The 22,535-nt window shown below is 44.8% G+C and overlaps 1 long non-coding RNA gene across 1 annotated transcript; it reads right to left on the bottom strand.

The window, feature by feature from the left end:
* Positions 1-1,786: 1,786 nt before the first annotated feature.
* On the bottom strand, positions 1,787-20,730 carry LOC116422872. Its single transcript, XR_004233402.1, has 4 exons — positions 20,527-20,730; positions 15,355-15,399; positions 5,625-5,735; positions 1,787-4,030 (listed from the first exon to the last, which is right to left on the bottom strand). It is a non-coding gene; the product is annotated as an uncharacterized LOC116422872 (long non-coding RNA).
* Between the last annotated feature and the right edge of the window lie 1,805 nt (positions 20,731-22,535).

A 22,535-nucleotide genomic window follows, 5' to 3' on the forward strand; every position in this document is an offset into this window, starting at 1 on the left:
TTAGTGCTTCCCCACCTCCCAAAATTATGCTGTATCCTTAGTTAGGTAAAGAACCATAATGACTGTTATGGGTACAAGAAAGGGAGTCGCTCGGACTTCTGGGATGGAAGCACTGACCATAGAGAGACCATGCTCTCTGGAGGTAACCACGTCCAGTACAGGAGGGAAAGGAGAAAGAGGTTCCCTCACCAGCCTATTACTGGAACAGAGGACCAGGGCATCCCTGCTCTAACTTGGATATTCTTCTGGTCTTTAGAAAGCCCCGTTTAGCAAGGCAGAGGTCCCCACCCACAGGAGCATGTTAGTTAATGTTTAACAATTGGCTCCCTAGAAGGAAAAAATGTATATATGATAAACTTTTTTTAATGAATTTTTCTTGATGTCTTTTTTCCTTATTGTCAGAGTATTCATCATTATCCTTTCCCCTCCCCCTCCTAGAGAGCTCTCCTATATTATCAATAATATTTTTATGTTCAGAATTTTGTTTAATTTAATATTTTATGTTTTCCAATTGTATGTAAAAACAATTTTTAACACTCATTTTTAAAAATTTGAGTTCCAAAGCAAACAATTTGATGTAGGTTATACATGTAGAGTTATGGGAAATAGATATCTATGTTAATCATGTTATAAAATATAACAGACAAAAAGGATGAGAAAAAGTAAAGCAAAAGAAAGCTTTGATTTGTATTCAGACTCATCAGTTCTTTTTCTGGAAATTAATAGCATTTTTCATGAGTCCTTCAGAATTGTCTTGGATCATCGTATTGATGAGAAGAACTAAGTCTTACAATATTGTCGATACTTCGAATAATGTTGTCCGGGTTCTTCTCGGTTTACTTTGCATCAGTTGAGAAACAAATAGAAATTTTTAAACATAAAAAGGGCTGGGAGAAGGGGAGAAGGGAATTCAGCACAACCCATCATACATGGAAAAAGGCCAAAAGTATGTGAAATGGGTTACACCTGTGGATCTCCTAACCCTAAATTTTATGTTTGCTCCATTTCCTTTTCGTTTGTCAGTATGGGGTTGTTCTTTCCACTCACATTGTTTTGTTTTTATAACTTTTTATTGACAGAACATATGCCTGGGTAATTTATTTTTTTACAACATTATCCCTTGCACTCACTTCTGTCCCGACGTTTCCCCTCCCTCCCTTCACCCCCTCCCCCAGATGACAAGCAGTCCTATATGTGTTAAATATGTCACAGTATATCCTAGATACAACATATGTGTGCAGAACCGAACAGTTCTCTTGTTGCACAGGGAGAATTGGATTCAGAAGGTAAAAATAGCCCGGGAAGAAAAACAAAAATGCAAACAGTTTCCATTGATTTCCCGTAAATGAATGGAAACTTTCTTTGGGTGTAGCTACTTCTGTCCATCCTTGATCTATTGGAACTGAATTAGATCTTCTCTTTGTCGAAGAAATCCACTTCCATCAGAATACATCCTCATACAGCTCATACAGTTGTTGAAGTATATAATGATCTCCTGATCCTGTTCATTTCACTCAGCATCATTTCATTTAAGTATCTCCAGGCCTTTCTGAAATCCTCCTGCTGGTCATTTCTTGCAGAACAATAATATTCCATAACATTCATATACCACAATTTACCCAGCCATTCTCCAGTTGATGGGCATCCATTCATTTTCCAGTTTCTGGCCACTACAAACAGGGCTGCCACAAACATTCTTGCACATACAGGTCCCTTTCCCTTCTTTAGTATCTCTTTGGGATACAAGCTCAGTAATGACACTGCTGGATCAAAGGGTATGCACAATTTGATAACTTTTGGGGCATAATTCCAGATTGCTCTCCAGAATGGTTGGATTCGTTCACAGCTCCACCACCAACAATATATGCCACTCACATTGTTGTAGTCATTGTTTATATTGTTCTTTTGGCTCTGCTGACTTCATGCATCAGTTCATGTTGATCTTTCCATGCTCCTCCATATGCACACCACTGCTTCTAGGCCAAGAATGTTCTATTACATTCATGTACCGCAATTGTTTAGCCTTTTCCTGATCGACGAGAATCTACTTTATTTCCATTTCTTTACTATCAGAAAAAGTACAGCCAGAAATAAGTTGGTATATCTGGAAACTGTCTTTTTACCCACGGCTTTCTTGGGGTATAAATCCAGTAATGAAGTCTTTAGTTCAAAGACTCAAGTTCAAAGTTCAAAATTCCAAATTGCTTTCCCAAAAATGGTGTCGTTTCATAGCTCCACCAACAATGTATCAGTGTGCCTAAGATTCCACAACTTCTCTAATATTGTCACCATTTTGTGTCATCTCTGTTGATCTGCAGGGCTTGGTGTAAAACAACAGGATTTCTTTGGTTTTCAGTTCTCTTTTTATTAGTGATCCAGAGCATAATTTCACGTGGCTACGACAATTTTACAATTCATTTGAGAACTTGTTTCTTCATATCCTTTGATTTGTTCTACACAGTGCAAAGTTTAATATGGGTAATAACACCTTATCACTTTTTCAAGTCTAGACAATCAACCAAACAGTAACCAAGCCCTTGCTGATTTCTGAGTGAAAATATAACAATCCACTCCTTAGTCCAGCTATTATGAGCTGCCTGCGATAGATTCCTGGGTCATCGCCCTACCTCTCCCCCAGTTCTTCCAGCACTCCCTGCCCCTCTCATTCTACCTCTGTGCCCCACCCTAGTTGCCACCTTGCCACCTTCTTACTCTTACTTACTTCCAACAGAAATTGATTCATGTTTTTTTCCCCTTTTGTTTTGATTCTTCTTTTACAACATAACTATTGTGGAAATGTTTAATATGGTTGTACATCTATCACCTATATCACATAACCTATAACTTGCCGTCTTGGAGAGCTGAGTGGGAAGGAGGGAGGAAAAAAGGGTAGAAATCAAAACCTTCGAAAAGTAAATATTGAAAATTATCTTTCCGTGTAATTGGAGAAACGAAGCGAAATACCATTAACGGGGTGGAGAAGGGGGGTGAAGTTGAGAGCTCTATAAGTCTTATCTCTTCTTAGGAGCCAAGACAAGTCATTAGGGAGTTGGTACTCTACTGAAAAGTCAACAAGAAAGGTTAAGTTCCTTCTCTAAGTTGTCCCTGGTGGAGGAGGAAGTAAGTCAGAATGAGAATGATCCGAACTCTGGCAACCCCGAACTCAGGCTGTCCCAGAGCCCATTGCCCCAGCCCTTTCCAGAGGTAGATCCAGAGCCAGATCTGACTGTTTTCCAAGTTGAGTCCTTCCAGTCCACCTAGAATGGGAACAGGATTTTCCTATACGTGTTCCATGATGGTCATCTGGCTCTTCATGAATTCCTCCACTGCGTTCTGATTCCGGCTCTGGTACCTAATTGTGTGACCTTGGACTGACTCTCACTTTTCTCACAAATAAAATGAGGAGATGGGTCCCTATTCGTTCTAAGGCTAGGGTTTCTAAGCTAGAATCCATGCTGGGCAGCTAGGGGGACACCATAGTGTACTGAGCAGGAATCAAGAAGATCTAGAGCAAATCCAGACTCAGCCACTAGGTGAGCTTGGGTAAGTCATTTCACAACTATCTGCCTCAATCTCTTCCATTGTAAAATGGGGATAATAACAGCTCCTAACTCCCAGGATTTGTTGTGAGGATCAATAGTTGTAAACCCCTTAGCCCAGGGCCTGATACATAGTAGATAAATGCTTGTTTTCTTTCTTGTTTCATTACTCCCTCCCTACACTTTCCAATTTAGGGAAATTGACCCACTTGCTATTATTCTGCCTGTTGGATGCTGCATCTCCTCCCTCTGTGACTTTGCCCAGGCTGGGATGGCCCCTTCCACAAAATGTTCTCCCTCCTTGCATCCTCTTTCTGGCTTTCTACAGATCAGAGTCGCATCCGCCTTTCCAGCTCCCACACAAATGACTTTTGATTCTCTCATGTGAGTTCCAGCCAAGTGTTTCCTCTCAGTACAATGGAAACTCCTCTTTGTTCTGGGTTTGTCCTTGCATGCCCAACATCAAGCGGAGAACTCAGGCCCCAAAAGACCTCAAAAAAAAAAAAAAACTGTTAAAAAATCTTTCCTTCTAGCTCTATGAATCATTAAACTGAAGCGAATCAATTTATACTGGACAGTTTGTTCTGGTTTCCCTCTATAACCCTTCTGCCAGCCCCGCTCCATTCAGACAGGAGCAAGAGGCCATGACCAAGCAGGCTGGGATGAGCTCACTGAGATTTCCCAGGGAACAAACAGTTACTCTGTGGGCTGAGGATTCTGGCTCTTTCTGGTGGCTAGAGTTCCAGCTCGGTGGGAGCCAGTCTCTCTGACTGTTCTTAGAACTTTGCCCTCCCTGGGCAGCTAGGAAGTGGGAGAGGTTAGGTGGGTGGCAGGGGAGGAAGAAGGGGAAGTTCCAGGCTGAGAGGACTCTGTACTTTGCTACAATCCTGGATTTTTGCTTATTTCATCCTCCTCTGCCTCCCTGGGCTTCCCACCTGATCAGGTATACAGACCTCACAGGCCCCAAGCTCAGAAATCCCTCCTTCAGGAAGTAATGGTGGAAAGAGGAGGTCAGGGGTGGTACTGGGCAAAGGTTCTCCCCAAAGTCAAATGGGGTGGGGAGGGGGGGGCTACCCACAGAGATCTCATTGTCTATCTGTGATTCAGAGCAGGTTGGGCTTCCTTCCCAGCCCTGCCCCACCTCTCCTACTAGGAGATGATTTCCAGTCTTTCTGGCACAAAGGTGCCCTGGGCTACGTGGGAGGGGCTGAAATAATGAGAAGACCCCCAGATTGTCAAATGACATTTATTAAGCACCTGCTAAATGCCAGACACTGTGTTAAGTGCCAGGGTATTATCACTATGCCCCCTAAAAAAGGGCAAAAACAATCCCCACTTTCAAGGAGCTCAGCATTCAATGGATAAGACAAGAAGTAACTGCAAATGAGCAAGAGGAGATGAGAAGTGGGTGTTGAGACACATATTTAATGGATCCAAACTCTAAAATCAGGAAGGGATAACTCAGAAAAAGATGGAGATGGATTTGGATACAATGGAGCTGTTGAGGCCCCACAACCTAGCCAGTGAGGCAGAGGGATGCCTCTGTCCAAGCCTGTTTCACTCAGCAGACTTGCTCATCTTCTTTCTGCCCCACAGATTCTGCCTCTCCCAGCCCCCAGCCTACATCCCATTCTTTTCCCCACAGCTTTTCCCAGTTAACTTTCCTGAAAGCTCTTCCCACTTCCTTTCTCTCCAGAACAGGAGCCAGTGGAGATGATTGGCCCTGCTAGGGATGACTGAACTTCCCAGGCAGCACCTTCCAGAAAGCATTTCTTCTGGGAATTCCCACTTCTCTCCAGAGGTCAAAGGATCCAGACTGTGAGCTGGAATGGACCTCAAACACTTTCTAAACCATCCCCCCTCTTAATTTCTTGTTCTCCTTGTTCCTTCTTTGTTCTCCAAAAGAACCAATGACATCTCTCATATTTTTATAAACAGGGAAACTGAGGCAAACAGGGTTAACTGATTTGCCCAGGGTCACTCAGCTAGGAAGTATCTGAGGCTGTATTTGAATTCAGGTCTTCCCTGACTCCTGACCCAACCTTCTCTCTCTTGCCTCCTACAAATGTATCTCTTAGAACCTACCTTTAAAATGAATTAGTTCCTCTTGGTCACGACATCCCTCGTGTTTTCTTCCATTCCTGGAGTGGATTCTCCCACAGCTTCTTGCAGTCCTCATCCTCTTGTCTACCTCATCTGTAAAACAGAGATGATAATAGCACTAACTTCCCAGGGTTGGTCTGAGGCTCAAATGAGATATTTATAGAGCTCTTAGCCCAGTGCCTGCTGGAAGAGGAGAAGGGATCTAAATGTGCACTATTAGTATTATCATCCTCATTATCTTGCCCAAGCCCCCGCCTAGTGCCCGCTTTAGCCTGCGGCCCCATCCACACTTCAGCTGAGTGGCTAACGGACACATCTGTTGACCATCCGCATGGGCTCTTGACGGATTCTTGCACCAAAAAATGAGAGGACAAGGCAAGTGCCCTCCCTGGGCCCTTCCAGACTGAAGTCTATGACACAAGTTTTGTCCTGAGAGCCAAGCGTCCCCTCCCCCCTTTGCCCCAGTTCTAGGGCCTCTCCTCTCCCCCTTTTGCCCCACTCTCCATGCCAGTGGTGACCCCGGCTGCACCCTCCACCCCGGGGGCAAGGGCAGCCCCAGCAGCCTGCTTGTGTGTTCAGATAAGTATCAGAGCCAAGCCCAAACCCTGCCTTCTGCCCCAGTGCTGTTCCCGGAGCAGACCAGACTCTGGCAGCTGAGACCAGCCCACTGGCCCTGGGCATAGCCCGGCTGCTCCTCTCTTCCTGAGGGCAGGGTCACTAGCTCAGGAGAGTGGGAGCTGCCCTGAGACCAGGGCCAGTGCGGGTCCCGGACTGGGTGAAAGCCGGCTGTGGAAAGCGGGGAGCGCGCAAGTTGACCCGACTCGGCCTCAAGCCCCCAGCAGAAGCTGCTGGCGGGTTTCAAGCAGACTATTTAACTCCAAAATTAGATATCAATTGAATTTCATGGCTCATCTTCAAGCCCTCCTCCCTTCTTCCTCCTCCGTCTCCCGGAGGTGATATCCCTGGATCAAAGAAGATGTTTTATCTCTATATATCTTCTTTTCATCTCTTTCTTTTGAGTCTCCTTTTCTTTTCTGGTAGCTGTGACTTCTAAAGATATGCAGTGTTTGAATTGTATTAGGTTTGATGTACCCCATTGGGTAAACATTTATGAAGTCCCTTCTTCCTTCAGCACCGAGGCTCACCGCTGAGATCAGAGGGAGACAAAGGTAAAAAAAAGAAAAAAAAAAAAGAAAAAAGAAAGAGCCCACGCCCATCCCTCCCCTGCTCCAGCCTTCATTAGGTTGCGTTGAGGCTGGGGACAACATCAACACAAAGCTGTACACAATAAATACCGGGAAGCGGGGCACAGGGTGCGCAGGGCTGCCCACCGGAACAAGGAGAGAGACAACGTTCAAAGCCGCGACTGGCACCGAACACGCGCCATCCCCAAAAGCTCATTCAGCTCTTGCTTTCTCCCCAGGTTCAAAGGCAGTCTAGTGTGTGTATGCTCTGTAGGATACTCAGAAGCTTCTCAAAAAAGCAAAACGCTCTCCGTCTAATTGATTTAAGCCCTCCTCCTTTCCCCCATGAGCTCCCTTCAATCTCAACCACTTTAAGTCCCAAGATTTGATCATTCATCTTTAATAGTCGTGTAATTTATTAGCAAGATCAAGTAACATCATGGAACAGACATTAAAAAAATCAGGGCTCCTAATTGGAGCCTCAGAGGGTTCAAACATCACTTCCCTCCCTTCTCTTCCTTCCAGCGGGTCTGAGAGAATGAAGGAAAAGGGATTTAGATCCTGGCTGGAAATTTACCCAACGCTGGGTTCTGGGAGAAGGTGGAGAAGACAGAGAAGGCTAGATTTCACTCACTCTCACCAACCACGGCGGCCATAGTTTGTCTTGCTCTGATCTCTTCCCCCTAACTCTGGTCCCTTCCCCTCAAGCTTCTCCCTTTGGCTCTTGTGATGTTCCTGAATTAAATGCTTCATAAAGAGACGTTCATTCATTCATTCATGTTTTATGTTCCATGGAGACTAATTCAGCTTCCCCTTCTCTTTCTCTCCTCCTCCTTCTTGCCCACTCCTCCTCAAGACCCGGAAGAAATTTCTTCAGAAAATCAGAAATCTGGGGGCTCTCTAGCCATGACGTCTCTCTCTATGGCTTTCAACTCTTCCATATCTTTGCAATATTTCAGGTGGATGGTGTGGGGGTTTTCTCTGAAATTATCCGAGAAGTAACAACTGAAGAGATCACAGAAGGCTTAGTGGAAGAGGCGGCAGCCACGCTGATCCTTGAAGCAGGAAGATTCTGAAGGGCAGGGGTAACACCTTCCCTCCATTCCAGTCACAGCCAACAGCCCGGGAAAATGCCCAGAGATAGGAAATGAAATGTCAAGCTCCATGTCATTTCCCAGTCTGGCTGAACACAAAAGGTAAGAGTGACAAAAATGTGACATTGGTTTGGAAAGTTAGCCAGATTATGGGAAGCCTTGACCATCCTGCCGAGTTGTATTTTATCCTAGAGGTAATCGTGAACCACCCAGAGTTTGGGGTGTATGTGGAAAATCCACTGAAAAATCATTTCTGGAAAGTGGGCCCTAGCCATTGGAGTATGGGAAGGGACGTTAGGGTAGGTTTTCTGCAGGGGGTGGGATCTGAACTAAGCCTTAAAGGAAACTTGGGATTCTATGAAGCTGCCGTGATAAGGACCATTTCAGGCATTTCAGACTTGATTCTTCGGATGTCATGAGTTTGTTGTTTATCATCTGGGATCGTTTAGTATCCAGAAAATGCTTCTGGAGAATGCTGTGACCTTTCCTCAGTTAATTTCTGGCTTCTCGGCTCCCAAACCTACTCATTACCCGTCACAGATGTTTCTTTACTAAGTGAAATCCAATGCCTGCCAATCCAAAGGAAAGACACCAGATAAAGAGTAGAATCAATAACAGGGAATTAAGTCAGGAATTAAATTTTCTTCCCCTTCATCCTGACCCTCTGCACACATCTCTTAGAGAAGCACTAGTCTCTCGCTTAATTTTTCACGGCCATTGGAAGGGAAAGAATCAGTGACTCTCCAGGCGACGCTCCCTGAAGCTTTGGATGCTTATTTATTGTCCACTTCCCAGACCAGAACCATACCCTCTGCCCGACCTCCAGTTGCCTCCACCATGGTCTCTTTGATCGTGTGGTTCCTATAACACAATCTCAGGTCACTTTGCCCCAGGGTCATCAATACTTGCTCCCGGACTGATAACTGTTCCTCCCATCCCTCCAGTGAAATAGATATCATCCTTCAAAGAAAGTCAATAACAGCAACAAAACTTGGACTACTAAAACCTGCTCAGCCTGTCCACAGGCTTCTGGAGAATGTCATTCCCCAAATGCCATCCCCAGATGGCAGGATGACCAGTAGATGTTAAATATATTAAAATATAAATTAGATACACAATAAGTATACATGACCAAACCGTTATTTTGCTGTACAAAAAGAATCAGACTCTGAAATATTGTACAATTAGCTTGTGAAGGAAATCAAAAATGCAGGTGGGCATAAATATAGGGATTGGGAATTCAATGTAATGGTTTTTAGTCATCTCCCAGAGTTCTTTCTCTGGGCGTAGCTGGTTCAGTTCATTACTGCTCCATTGGAAATGATTTGGTTGATCTCATTGCTGAGGATGGCCAGGTCCATCAGAACTGGTCATCATATAGTATTGTTGTTGAAGTATATAATGATCTCCTGGTCCTGCTCATTTCACTCAGCATCAGTTCGTGTAAGTCTCTCCAGGCCTTTCTGAAATCATCCTGTTGGTCATTTCTTACAGAACAATAATATTACATAATATTCATATACCAAAATTTATTCAGCCATTCTCCAACTGATGGGCATCCATTCAGATTCCAGTTTCTAGCCACTAAAAAAAGGGCTGACACAAACATTCGTGCACATACAGGTCCCTTTCCCTTCTTTATAATCTCTTTGGGATATAATCCCAGTAGTAACACTGCTGGATCAAAGGGTATGCACAGTTTGATAACTTTTTGAGCATAGTTCCAAATTGCTCTCCAGAATGGTTGGATTCGTTCACAACTCCACCAACAATGCATCAACAAATTTTCCAAATTTGTAGGGAAAACTCTAATAAATTTGGAGTCAGGAAAAAAAAATGGATTCAAACCCCAAGCCTAATACTTTACAGCTATATGGACAAGCTTATTTAATTTCTCAGGTTCAATTTGCTCATCTGTAAATGCGGGGTGATAAAATATCTGTGATTCCTACTTTGCAGTTGTTATAAGGCTTGAATGAATAAATGAAAGTATTATAGGTTCACTATATGCAAAGCTAAGGACACGAATTGAAAAGTAAGACAGGTCCTGCCCTCAAGGAGCTTATATTCTGCTGAGAAAGATGACATTTGTGAGACTTTGGCTATAAGTCAGATAGGAAGGTGCCCTGGTCCTTAGGGAGCAACCTCAAATCAGATGGTAACACCTCCTCTTTCATGTCATTGTTAACAATAAACCACTGAGGCCGAATCATTTTTCAGGATCAAAGGTTTTAGCAGCCAGAATTTTCCTTTCAAGTTGCCCAGTAGCTATGACTGCAGTGCTTGCAGGAAAAGTGGCCAGGGTACATCTGTCTCTTCTTGGGGTGCTTCCCGGAATGATGGCCAAAGGTCCTGGGCTGGATGTCTTGCTGTTCCAAAGCTCCTGGAGTTTAGGGACCTGGAATTTCTTCCACACGATCTGAGGGAAGAGGGCGGTCAAAGTGATACTGAGAGTCTGGAGAGCTCTGCCTTTCTGATTGGGCTTCTGACTAGAGAAGACAGCAGGGGCTCCAGGGCCTCCACTGGTGGTCCAGCACCTTGGGAGTTCCTAAGTATGGAACATTTCACTGGTGATCAGACTCACGTGATGTTATTTCTTGGTGAGTTTTGCTGAATGCTTTTGTTTCTCTTATTCCTTGTTATCAAAGATAGCTCAATGGGGAGGGGAAAAGAGTGGGTAACAGCCATTCAGAGGTACTCCCTCCAACCCACATTTATGCTCAATATTTAAGTATTCCTTAGAACTTGGGTTCCAGGATACCCTGTGGACTTGCCCTTCTAAAATTCACTCCCACCATAGGGTGCTTCCTATTAAAGTCAGTCAATAAATACAATTATCTCAAAGCAAAGGCATTTATTAAGAAACATACCCCATGTTTCTTGCCTGGGATGTCCTCTCCCACAAATATATATAGCATCCATGGGAAAAATGATTACAACTTAGACATCCATCCATCCATCCATCTATTATTTATGTCTGCATATTTATCCATACATCCAACTATTTATTCACCTATTTTCTATCCAGCTATCTATCCGTTCATCTATCTATCCAACAATTGATTTATCCAGCTATCTATTCATCTATTAGTCTACCAATTTATCCATCCAGCTATTTATTCATCTAACTATCCATCCATCTATATCTATTTATCATTATCTATCTATCCATCTATCCACCAATTTATCCAGCCAGACATCTATTTATCTATGTGTCTATCACCTGCTCCCCATTTTCTGTGATTATATTCTAGGCTTCAATTTCTTTTTTTATTTTTATATTTTTTTATTATAGCTTTTTATTTACAAAGCATATGCATGCGTAATTTTTCAGCATTGACCCTTGCAAAACTTTCTGTTCCAACTTTTCCCCTCCTTCCCCCACCCCCTCCCCAGATGGCAGATAGTCCAATACATGTTAAATGCAACGTATGTATATGTATTTATACAGTTATCTTGCTGCACAAGAAAAACTGGATTTAGAAAGAAGGTAAAAATAACCTAGGAAAACAAAAATGCAAGCGGACAAAACCAGGAGTAGAAATGCTATGTTGTGGTCCACACTCATTTCCCAGAATTCTTTCACTGGGTGTAGCTGGTTCTCTTCATTATTAAACAAATGGAATTGATTTGATTCCTCTCATTTAGAAGAGAGCCACGTTCATCAGAATTGATTCTCATACAGTATTGCTGTTGAAGTATATATGATCTCCTGCTTCTGCTCATTTCACTCAGCATCAGCTCATGTAAGTCTCTCCAGGCCTTTCTGAAATCCTCCTGCTGGTCATTTCTTACAGAACAATAATATTCCTTAATATTCATATTCTATAACTTATTCTGCCATTCTCCAACTGATGGGCATCCACTCAGCTTCCAGTTTCTGGCCACTACAGAGAGGGCCACCACAAACATTTTGGCACATATGGGTCTCTTTCCCTTCTTTAAGATCTCTTTGGGATATATGGGCTTCATTTTCTATGATTCTATCCTGGGTTTAGAGACTAATTCTAATTGTCTTAGAAATGAAGGTGACATTAAAAAAAAAGTATCAATAATTTTGTACAAATACGTGCCCGTGGAATAGAATGGACCATGGAAGCAGGAACATCTTAGGTTCCACATCAAGAGGGAAGCCATCTTCTATTGGGATTCCTTCTGGGCCTACCCCTGGCATGACACTGTGGCCCCTTTGCCGAGTGGCTGGCTCCCTCTCTTACGCCTCAGTGGACAGTGGTTCTGAGACACACTCCCAGGCTGACTGAGAAGGAGGACCCAGGGACTGAATATCATTGTCCAAACCTTCCTCCAGGAGCCCTGCCCAAGATGCCTGAATCCCAAGATTTTCTTGCAGACTACATCAGATCATGACTCTCCTTCCCCCTTGATAGTTGCTGACTTCCCCTTCCGACAAGACTAGGGATAGGGAAGGTCAATGGGGAGCACATCCATGTGGGTCTATGCAGGAGCTTTATCAGTGGTTGTGGGCTTCTGGCTAGCTCTCTCTACCTCCCCCATCCATGATCCTTCAATTCTAGTCTTTAAATTACGGGTCTTGGAGATCCCACCTCCACAATATCTCCTGTAACCACTTTTCTCTCCATTTCCACGTTACATGGAAGAAGGATCAGGCTTGACTCTTTCTGGCTAGAAATGGAAGAAATAGAGAATCAGTATAAATTTAACATTAGGCCAACTTTCCGGCCTATTAGAGCTGCCTTGAGAGGTAGTGAGTTCCCCATTCTTGGAGTCTCCAAGAAGAGGCCGGATGATCTGGTTGAGTGTATTAGCGTGAGACTTCCTTTCCAATATCGGTTGGACTAAGTGGTCAGAGATCCCTTACAAGTCTGTGATCTTGAGACTACTGCTAGTTCACTCTAGTTCCGCTGCAAAAACAAAACAAAACAAACAAACAAACAAAAAAAAAAAAACCCAATCAGGGTTAATTGACTTGTCTAGAGTCACACAACTAACAAGTGTCTGAGGCAGGATTTGGACTTGGTGCTTTATTCACTGTGCCACCTAACTGTTCATCTCTTCCCAATAAGACCAATCGCTTTCCATCCTGCATAGAAAAGCCATATTGTCATTTCTAAAAGCATAGATCTGACCCTGTTAACACCCCCTGGGCCCTTACTTCAAGAGCTCCTGTGGCTCCCTATTACTTCTAAGTACTAAAACACAAAATCCTTAGCTTGACATCAAAAGCCCTCCACAATCCGGCTCCCACTGATCTTCCAGAGCCTTTTTGCTTCCTTCACATAATTTCCTCTTCTAGACAAATGGGCCAGCGAGCTGTCTGCTCCCCATAGTGACACGCCACTTCCCACTTTTATACATTTGTCCAAGGGCTCTCTCACGGCTGGAAAGCTCTCCCTCTCTGCCCCCCACCTCCTTATCTTTCTTGTTTTGTTTGAAAAAAAATTATTGGGCATTTTCTACATTATGTCCTTCCTGATACCTGCCGCGCTACCCTTACTCCCCACCCTGCCCCATCCCATTTCAGTTCTCTTTTCCTCTTGAAATTGTTTTGTATTTGGTGCTTAATAAGTATTAGATGGATTCAGCTGAATTGAATTCAAGGGAAATCCCTGCCCACCATGGTAAGGTCTTAGTGCCCTGTAGCCAATCACGATGGCCCTTGGTCCAACCCAACCACAGGCCTCAGCTCCCGAGGTTTACATCAATAAGTATTTATTAAGCACCTTTTGGATGCTGAACACACAGTCCTATGGGCCCTGGGGATCCAAAGACAAAACCAGAACAGATACAGCCCTTAAGGAGCAAAGCAGGTATGTGTACCCAGCACATGTACCAGCTTTCCTGCTACTCCCGTCTCCAGCCATCAACAAGACGGTTTCCTTGTCAGATTTGGGCATAAGTAGGCCCCAAAGTATGATGAGGAGAATCTGGCTACTCCCCCATCTCTGAAAGTGCCAGACCTACCCCTACGTATAAACGTACCCTCAAGTGAACTGTTTATTTACCCCTACCTACGAGATAGGGGGAAAGGCATTTTCTTCCCCTGGTTCTCAGTTTCTTTATCTGGAAAATGATGAGTTACATCAGTTGGAGAATGGCTGAGTAAGTATATGAATGTCTGGAATATTATTATTCTGTAAGAAACAACCAGCAGGATGAATACAGAGAGGCCTGGAGAGACTGACAGGAGCTGATGCTGAGTGAAATGAGCAGGACCAGGAGATCATACACGGCAACAGCAAGATTATATGATGATCAATTCTGATGGACGTGGCTCTCTTCAACAATGAGATGATTCAGGCCAGTTCCAGTGATCTTGTGACGGAGCGAGCCGTCTGCACCCAGAGAGAGGCCTATGGGAACTGACTGTGGATCACAACATAGCATCCTCACTCTTTTTGTTGTTGTGTATTTGCATTTTGTTTTCTTTTTCATTTTTTTCCTTTTTGATCTGATTTTTCTTATGCAGCAAGAGAATTGTATGAATGTTTACACATAGTAAAATTAACATCTATTTTAATATGTTTAAGATTAAAAAAAGAAAACAAAATGATGGGCTAGACTAGATGACCCTTGAGGTCCCTTTCAGTTCTAGATCTATAAGCCTGTTGGTCTATATCTTCTACCCTCTGCTGACACAACATTGGAAAAGGTTGAGTTTGCATTTTATCAGGTCTTAGAGTGGGCCCTTGGGTGGGCTTCTTACCCAGTCTATGCAAATTACTCCAAACTCACTCCCCGACTCAAGGCTACCCTGTGCCTGATGATGCTGAGGGAATGGTCACCAGTAGACTCCCTGAGAGATAACACTCAGGTCTCTTGCTTTCCAACTCAAAGACTCGTCTTGCCTTTTCACCCACATAGAACGCCAACTTAGCCCCAACTTCTCTGTCCCTGAAGAAACCAGCGTGCCCTCCCCACTTCCAATGATCATTTTTGCCTCCTGCTCATGGCACATCTCTGGTCACACACCCAGTTCCAATCCAGTGCCTTGAACATCCTCCACGGAGCAGAACCAAAGCTGGCTGCCCAGGGAATACCGGACATGGCTATGGAGACGGAGACAGAGCACAGAGTCATGGAAGGGACAGAATCTCAAGGGAACAGAACCATGAATGATCAGGTCAGAGGTGTGGGATGGGGCAGGGTCACTGGGGGACAGAATAATGGGGGAGAAGCTAGGAAAGGGCAGAGTTACGAGAAGATGGGAGTTATGAAGGGACAAAGCCATTGGGAAACAATAGAAAGACAAATACACAAGAAGGGACAAATGCATGAAAAGAGAGCTGTGGAGAGACAGGACCCAAGGATTAGGTCTTTTCCTTTCACCCTTTGACCGCAACTATTATACCCTTCCTCTACTTATAGGCGTTGGTTCATGCTTCAACCTGGGGCCAAGATTGGTGAGATCCCTTAGAGTCAGAAGATACTTTCAGATGAGGAGATGGGTCATACCTGACAGATGGTCAGGAGACACTGGTCCACGTGGTACTTCTCCCCCTAGAAAAGAATGAATAGAAATTTAAGTGGAGCTGAGGCTAGAGCCCAAGATTGCCAAGGAGAAAAAGGAAATCAGTTCATTAGGTAACTACTGAACCCCATGGCTAGGGCAGCTAGGTGGCACAGAGGGTCAGGAAAACTCAAATCCAGTCTCAGGCACTCAGGACCTGGGAGATCCTGGGCAAGTCACTTAATCCTGCGTGCCTTAGTTTCCTCATCTGAAAAGTGAGTTGGAGAAGGAAAGGGTTAATCACTAGCTGTGCGCCCCCAAACAAGCCACTTAATCCTGTTTGCCTTAGTTTCCTCATCTGTAACATGAGCTGGAGAAGGAAAGCGCCAAACCACTCCAATGTCTTTGCCAAGAAAACCCAAAATGGGGTCATCGAGAATTGGATACCACTGAAATGACTGAACAACAATGAACAAAAAATGAGTATCAAAAACTATATTTACATGTAATTGAAAAAATAAAATACTCTTAAGGAAAAAAAGTCAAAGGGTGAGAGCCTCCTTAGAATAGAATAGCAGAATCAAGACAGATCTCAGGACAGAGAAAAACTTTCTCTGACTAAGAGAGCCCTTAGCAATAACCTAGTTTAAACTTGTCATCCCACAGTCAAGAAAATTGAAACCAAGAGAGAAAACATTATTAGAGTCCCACAGATCAGAGCCCTTTAGGGAGAATGTAAATGTTTAATCTTGATTGGATTGTTTGTTATCTTGGGCAGAGGGGAGGTAAAGGAAGGAGGGAGAAAAAATTGGGAATACAAAATCTTACAAAAATGAATGTTAAAAACTATCTTTACGTATATTTGTAATACCTGGAAAGGAAAGTTGGAACCAACTTGCCATATCCCAAGACTCCTTCTGTCGGAGTGGACGAGAGAGCCAGTGACTACTTCTCCTGGGAATGGACCCAGATTATACATCCTCAAAGAAGGAAGGGTTGAGCAGGTGAGTTGCCCCCCCATCCATCACTCTCTAACCTGAAGTCAGGGAACCAGGCTAACTTCCATTAGGGAAGAAAACATGTGAAGTGACAGCTCGGAGCTCTTCCCTTCCTTTTCGCTTCCCTGGGTACCCCCTTCACTTGAGCTGCCTCCGTCTCCGACCTCTCCGGAGTTGTATTCTCAAGATCACAGAATCCTGGCTTTTCTCTCTGGAAAGGACTTCAGAGATCTCTATGTGGTGTCCTCAAAAGCTCCCATGGGCTTAATTACTATCTCAATGTAGCCGACTCCAGATCGATTTACCCGCCCCAGTGTCTCTCTAAAGTTGCAGTCTCACATCACTAAATGTTTATTGGACATTTCAAGCTGTGGGTCCATGGGCATCTCACACTCCACAAGTCTAAAGCTGAACTCATTATCTTTTTCCCAATCCTCCCTTCTTCTAAACTTGCCGATTTCTATCCAAGGTATCGCCACTCTCCCAATTATCCTCAATCCCTTCTTCTCTGTCACTTTTCATAAATCCCACAAGTTGTCAAATCTTGCCATTCACAGACCTCATCACCTGAACTACTGCACTCGCCTCCTACCCCATCTCCCTGCCTCCCCTACTTACTCCTTTGGCTCTACAGTCTCTAGGATCAAATAAAAACACCCCAATTTGCTTATTCAAGCTTCTGCAACCTGGTTCCAACTTTCCTTTCCCATCCTCTAGAACCTATCTTCTTTTTTTTTTTTTTCCTCAATAATATTTTATTTTTCCAAATACAAGTAAAGATAGTTTTCAACATTCATTTTTGTAAGATTTGGTGTTCCAAATTTTTTTCTCCCTCCTTCCTTTACCTCCCCTCTCCCCAAGATAGTAAGCAATCCAATATAGATTATTGGATTGAAAAATCTTTTAAAACATTTCCATATTTTGTCATGTTGTGCGAGAAAAATCGGAACAGGGGAAAACACAAGAAAGAAAAGGCAAACAGGGAGGTGAAAATACAATGCTTTTATCCACATTCGGTCTTTATGGTTCTCTTTCTGACATCTATACAGATATCATTTTCCATCACAAGTCTATTGGAATTATCTTGGATCGCTGGATGCCTAAGTCTTATCACAGTTGATTATCACACAATGTTGCTAGGAGCAATTTAAACTTATCTCCACATAATTATACTATGCAAGATGATACAAGGAAAATCAGATCAAAAGGGAAAAAATGAGAAAGGAAAAAAAAACTATGCAAACCAACAACAAACAAGGTGAAAATATGCGGTGATTCACATTCAGTCCCTTCTCTGGATGCAAAGGCTGTTTGCATTACAATGTTGCTATTATTGTATACAACGTTCTCTTGGTTCTGCTCATTTCACTCAGCATCACTTCCCGGAAGTCTTTCTAGGCTTTTCTGAAATCAGCCTGCCCATTAGTTCTTAAAGAACAGTAATTATGGGGTAGCTAGGTGGTGCAAAGGAGAACCTGAGTGTCTTCAGACACTTAACACTTCCTAATTGTGTGACCCAAGGCAAATCACTTAATCCTAATTGCCTCAGCAAAAGGAAAAAGAAAAGAAAAGAGAAGTGAAAAGAAAAGAAAAGAAAGAAAAAAGAAGAGAAAAGGAAAAAAAAAGAAAAGAAAAAAGAATGAACAGTAATATTCCATTACCTTCATGTACAACTTATTCAGCCCTTCCTTAATTGATAGGCATCCAATCATTTTCCAGTTCCCTGCCACCACAAAAGAAACTATTGCAAACATGTTTGCATTTTGCAGGATTTGGGTTCTTTTCCTTCTTTTATGATTAGAGTACAGCTTCTTAAACTGTGGTTTTCAACTCCATATGGAATCCTATAGCTGAATTTGGAGTTGCAAAATTATGATTTATTATCAGTAAATATACCTCTTTATAATACACATAAAACTTCTTCGGGTATATAGGGTCATGAGTGGGAAAAGTTTAAGAAGTCCTGCTCTAGAGTTCAGTCAGCAGTCTCTCTCCCCCTCACACACGAGCTTTCATTCCCACCTCCCTGCCATCTTCTGTGCTTGGAATGCTTTCCCTCCTTCCCTTTGCCCCTGTGTCCCTCTCTTCCTGAAACACCATATTCTGCTTGAGGCCTTTCCTGATATCCCCAGACTACCAGGCCACCCTCCCAAAAGGCTTAGGCTATAACAATTTTGTATTTATTCTACAAACAAATTTGTTGTTGTTTTTTAAAGCAGGTCTCTCTACTTCATCTATTCTAGAAATACACTTATCAATCCTACCACAGAACACCTTTGACAGACTGTTTCTGACCTAGGTCAGTTTGCCTTTTCGTAGGCACATAGTGAGTGCTTTAAAATGCTTGTCAATAGATTCATCTTTGGGTCCAAGCTCCTCAACTGATAGTCGAGGAAACACGAAGGCTGACTTCCCCAAAGTGACATGGGTAATAAATGGCAAAGTCGATTCTGGACTTGGTCATGGCTTTGGAAGTGCTTCTGAATATTGATGAGGGCTCCCCACGTGGAGTGCACTGGGGCTGGGTCATCAGAACTCACAGAACCCTGATGACCCGGCCCCAGTGACCATGTCCTAAGTGACATCATGATTCTGGATAGTCAGAAGGGATCTTAGTGGACATCTAATCCAACTATCATAGAAAGCGTTCCCAATATCATCTCCAAGTAGTCCCTTAAGGTCTAGATAGGATCTCTGAATTAGAAAGGATTTCCCTCTATAAAACCACCCTTTTTTCAGATTCTGCTCTCCAGGCCAAGCAGAACAATTGTAATCCTTTTTTCACCCAGTAGCCCACCAGATACTTAAAGGAGTTGATAAACCCTGGTCAGCCCTGTCACCCCAAGCCAGTTCGGTCCCACTTAAATCCAATTCACAGCCAACTCATCACCCCCCTGTCGTCACGGGTCCCCTTCTAGAAGGAAGAGAACAACAACATCTCTATTTTATATATCTGTTTATTGCATTTGGGGTTCTAAATTGGATTTTGAGGTTCTAAGGGATTATATTTTGCCTTTTTTTCTAGTCCCAATGCCTGGTTTAAGAAATGTTTATTGACTGACTGACTTGGGAAAGAGATTATTCCATGATCTCCTAGTTTTAAAAATCTCTCTCTCGAAGATCACTTCTAATGGACTCCGGAAGAGAAGTTATACTTAAAGAATGGAAATCAACACCAGCTCCTAGGCTAGGGAAACCAAGGAGATAGAACCACTTCCCCTTAACATGTCAGGAAAGAAGGTGTCGGTTAGAGAGGATCCTTCCAGAGTCAGAGAAAAAAGTCCCACACATCTCCAGGTTGTGAAAGAGGTCAGTAACAATACACATTTTCACACACGTGCTCACACGCATACACACACACACACACACACACACACACACACACCACGGCTCCAGGGAGAGAGATTCCTCCTAAAAAAGGAAATCATCCCATGACCTCCCAGAGTTCATACTCAGATCCAAGAGACTAGGCTCCACCTCCTGGCCTCCCTGCCTTCTCTAAAAAGGTTAATCTAAATTCTCAGGAGGAGGAGATTTCCTCCAGCTCTAGAAAATAGCACCAAGGCAAAAGTCTTCCCTAGATCCCTGTAAGAGAAGACTTTCCCGGGCAGAGATTCCCAAGTCCTCAAAAAGAAATCATACCCCGAGAGAGGTCATTCCCTGTCCCCCAGAAGGGCTTTCTCCAGGCCTTCAGAGACAACTGAGAAAGATTACTCTTTGTGTGACCTGGATCCAGATCAGCTTCCAGATCCATCTCCTCCCCTCCCCCCCCCTCCTGTCCCATCCCCACCTAGTCCTAAAGGGTCAGAGATGAGGTCATGGAGGCTGCTCTGAAATTCTCCCAGATAAGTCGCTCTCCTCCCAGGCCTCGAGGAAAAGAAGGCACCCCTCCCACACACACATTCTCCACTCTTGGAAAGTAAAGAAGAAAATATATTCTCTTCTCCCACAACCAGAAAAGGAAACTGAGAACAAGTCCTAGCCCATCCCTTAGCCTTAAGCCATCAGAGTTGTGTAGAGACGCTCCGGTTCTCTCCCTCTAACCAGCGGGAAAGCAACTGGCCCTACGGGCAAAACCTGAGCGTGGGTCCCCTGACTCGGGAAGAGCCCTCTAGGGACGACCCCTCCCGGAAGTGACCCAGGCAGACAGCCCTTCCAACCCAGCCCTGGGGCACATACCTGGAAGGGGCCAGTTCTTGGAGACTCTCTCCCAGAGATCTCCCCACTGGGCTCGTCTTGCAGCGGGGAGATCTGCTTCTTCCCAGGAGGAGATTCCTTCTTGAAAAAGGGCGGGAGTGGCCCGAGCCCCCGGAGGGCGGGACTGGGCCGCCCGGGGCGGAGGCAGAATCCCCCAGAACTCACATGGCTGGCTTCGGAAGTGGTTCCTCCGGGCTGGCAGAGGTTCTGGGCACACACCTGCGGGCCTGGCGGCCAATCAGGGCCCGGCCTCCCGGCTGAGCAGGGAGGCGGGGCCACCCGCCCAGAGACCATAAATAGCACCTAAGCCTGGAATGAGTGCTATAGGGAGAGAGCACACCTTCCCACTTGGTCAGAGGGGCCAGTCGGACGCTGTGTCCGGGACGCTCTGTCCGGAACCGACGCCGTCACCTTTGACACTCCCGGGTGTCCCTGGCAGCGGAAGGCAGAAGGCGCCTGGGTGGCCCGGGGCGGCAAGAAGAGCCCCTGCCCATCTGACCCAAAGGGCGGAAAACTCCCCGGAGCTGGGGCCCCCGGTGGCCAGCCCACCCTTTGGCCTGCAGGGGAGGGGCCAAACCCAACTCGGGCCGGCCAGGTAAGTCTGCCCACCCGAGCCGGAGCGCGGGGCCCGGGGCTGCCTTGGGACCCCGGCCGGAGGAGGACTTGGGGCAAGGGGCGCCCAGGGGTGTCCTTCCCTTTCCAGCCCCGGCAGAATGGCCCGGGGAACGTCTCGAGGGAGTGACCTCCAGGGAGGAGTGTAGTTAATGAAACTCCCTTATTAACGAGCTATCAGCTAGTGACAAGATAGGGTGGGAAAGCCGAGATTTCTCCCTCTCCCCCACCCTGGGCTGGCCGTGCCCTCCAGGACATCCGCTAACTAATCAGGAATCCCTTCCGCCATCGAAGTCACCCGGGGGCTCAAGGTCCGTGCAGGGGACACTCGCCTCCCCTCACCCCTTTCCTCATCCTTCCCTCGGGACGATTGTGGCAGGTCCCGGGGCCCCTTGGAATGCCAGGCATTCTGGACCGGACCGGCTTGGAAGGAACCGGGCTTTGCTTCGGGCCATTCAGTGTCAAAAGTACCAGGGGCCCCCACGGCCCTTTTCTTTCTACCTATTTTTATTTTATTTCATTTATTTATTTTTCTGAAGCGATTGGGGTTCAATATCATGGACCTCTGGGACTATCTGATGTGTGTGTGTATATATATATATATATATATATTTTTTTTTTTTTTTTTTTTTGCTGAGGCAATTGGGGTTAAGTGACTTGCCCAGGGACACCCAGCTAGGATGTGTTAAGTCCTCCTGACTTGAGAGCTGGTGCTTTATCCACTGCGCCCCCTAGCTGCCCCCCACCCCCACCCAGGGACCTTTTCTTTGGAGTCTGTGGCAAATGTGATGGACCAAAACCAGCTACAATTTGGGGGATGGTGCTTTTAAGCAGATTGTGATTTTATTGCTCAGAGATGTCTGAGGGCACGGAACATGATTTCATGGCAGGAATGACGGATCTAGAACCCGGGTTTAAGCTTTGCTCAGGTATTTGCCAGCTGGGTGATCACACTTCCTGGGAATGAGGTCCCCACAGTCACAGCATGAGCTGGCTGGGCCAGGGGGAAAGGGGAAATTATTTAAAGGAAAATATTTAAGGCTCTCAAACTGTGGCTCTCCGGGCATGTGGGGGTAGATTTTTAGGGGGTTGGGAATCTTGGACAGGAAAAAATAGTCTCTTTAGATTGGTTTTCTTTGCCATACTAGCTGTTTTATTTTATTCGTTTAAAAGCATCTTCCTGGGGGCAATTAGGTGGTGCAATGGATAGAGCACCAGCCCTCAAGTCAGGAGGACCTGAGTTCAAATGTGGCCTCAGACACCAGCCGTGTGATCCTGGGAAAGTCACTTAACCCCAATTGCCTCAGCAAAAAAAATAAAATAAAATAAAAAAGGAGCTTCTTCCTGAGAAGAAGTCCCAAGGCTTCATCAGATTGTCC

This window comes from Sarcophilus harrisii, chromosome 3 (assembly GCF_902635505.1).
Source record: "Sarcophilus harrisii chromosome 3, mSarHar1.11, whole genome shotgun sequence".
NCBI classification, from domain to species: Eukaryota; Metazoa; Chordata; class Mammalia; order Dasyuromorphia; family Dasyuridae; genus Sarcophilus; species Sarcophilus harrisii.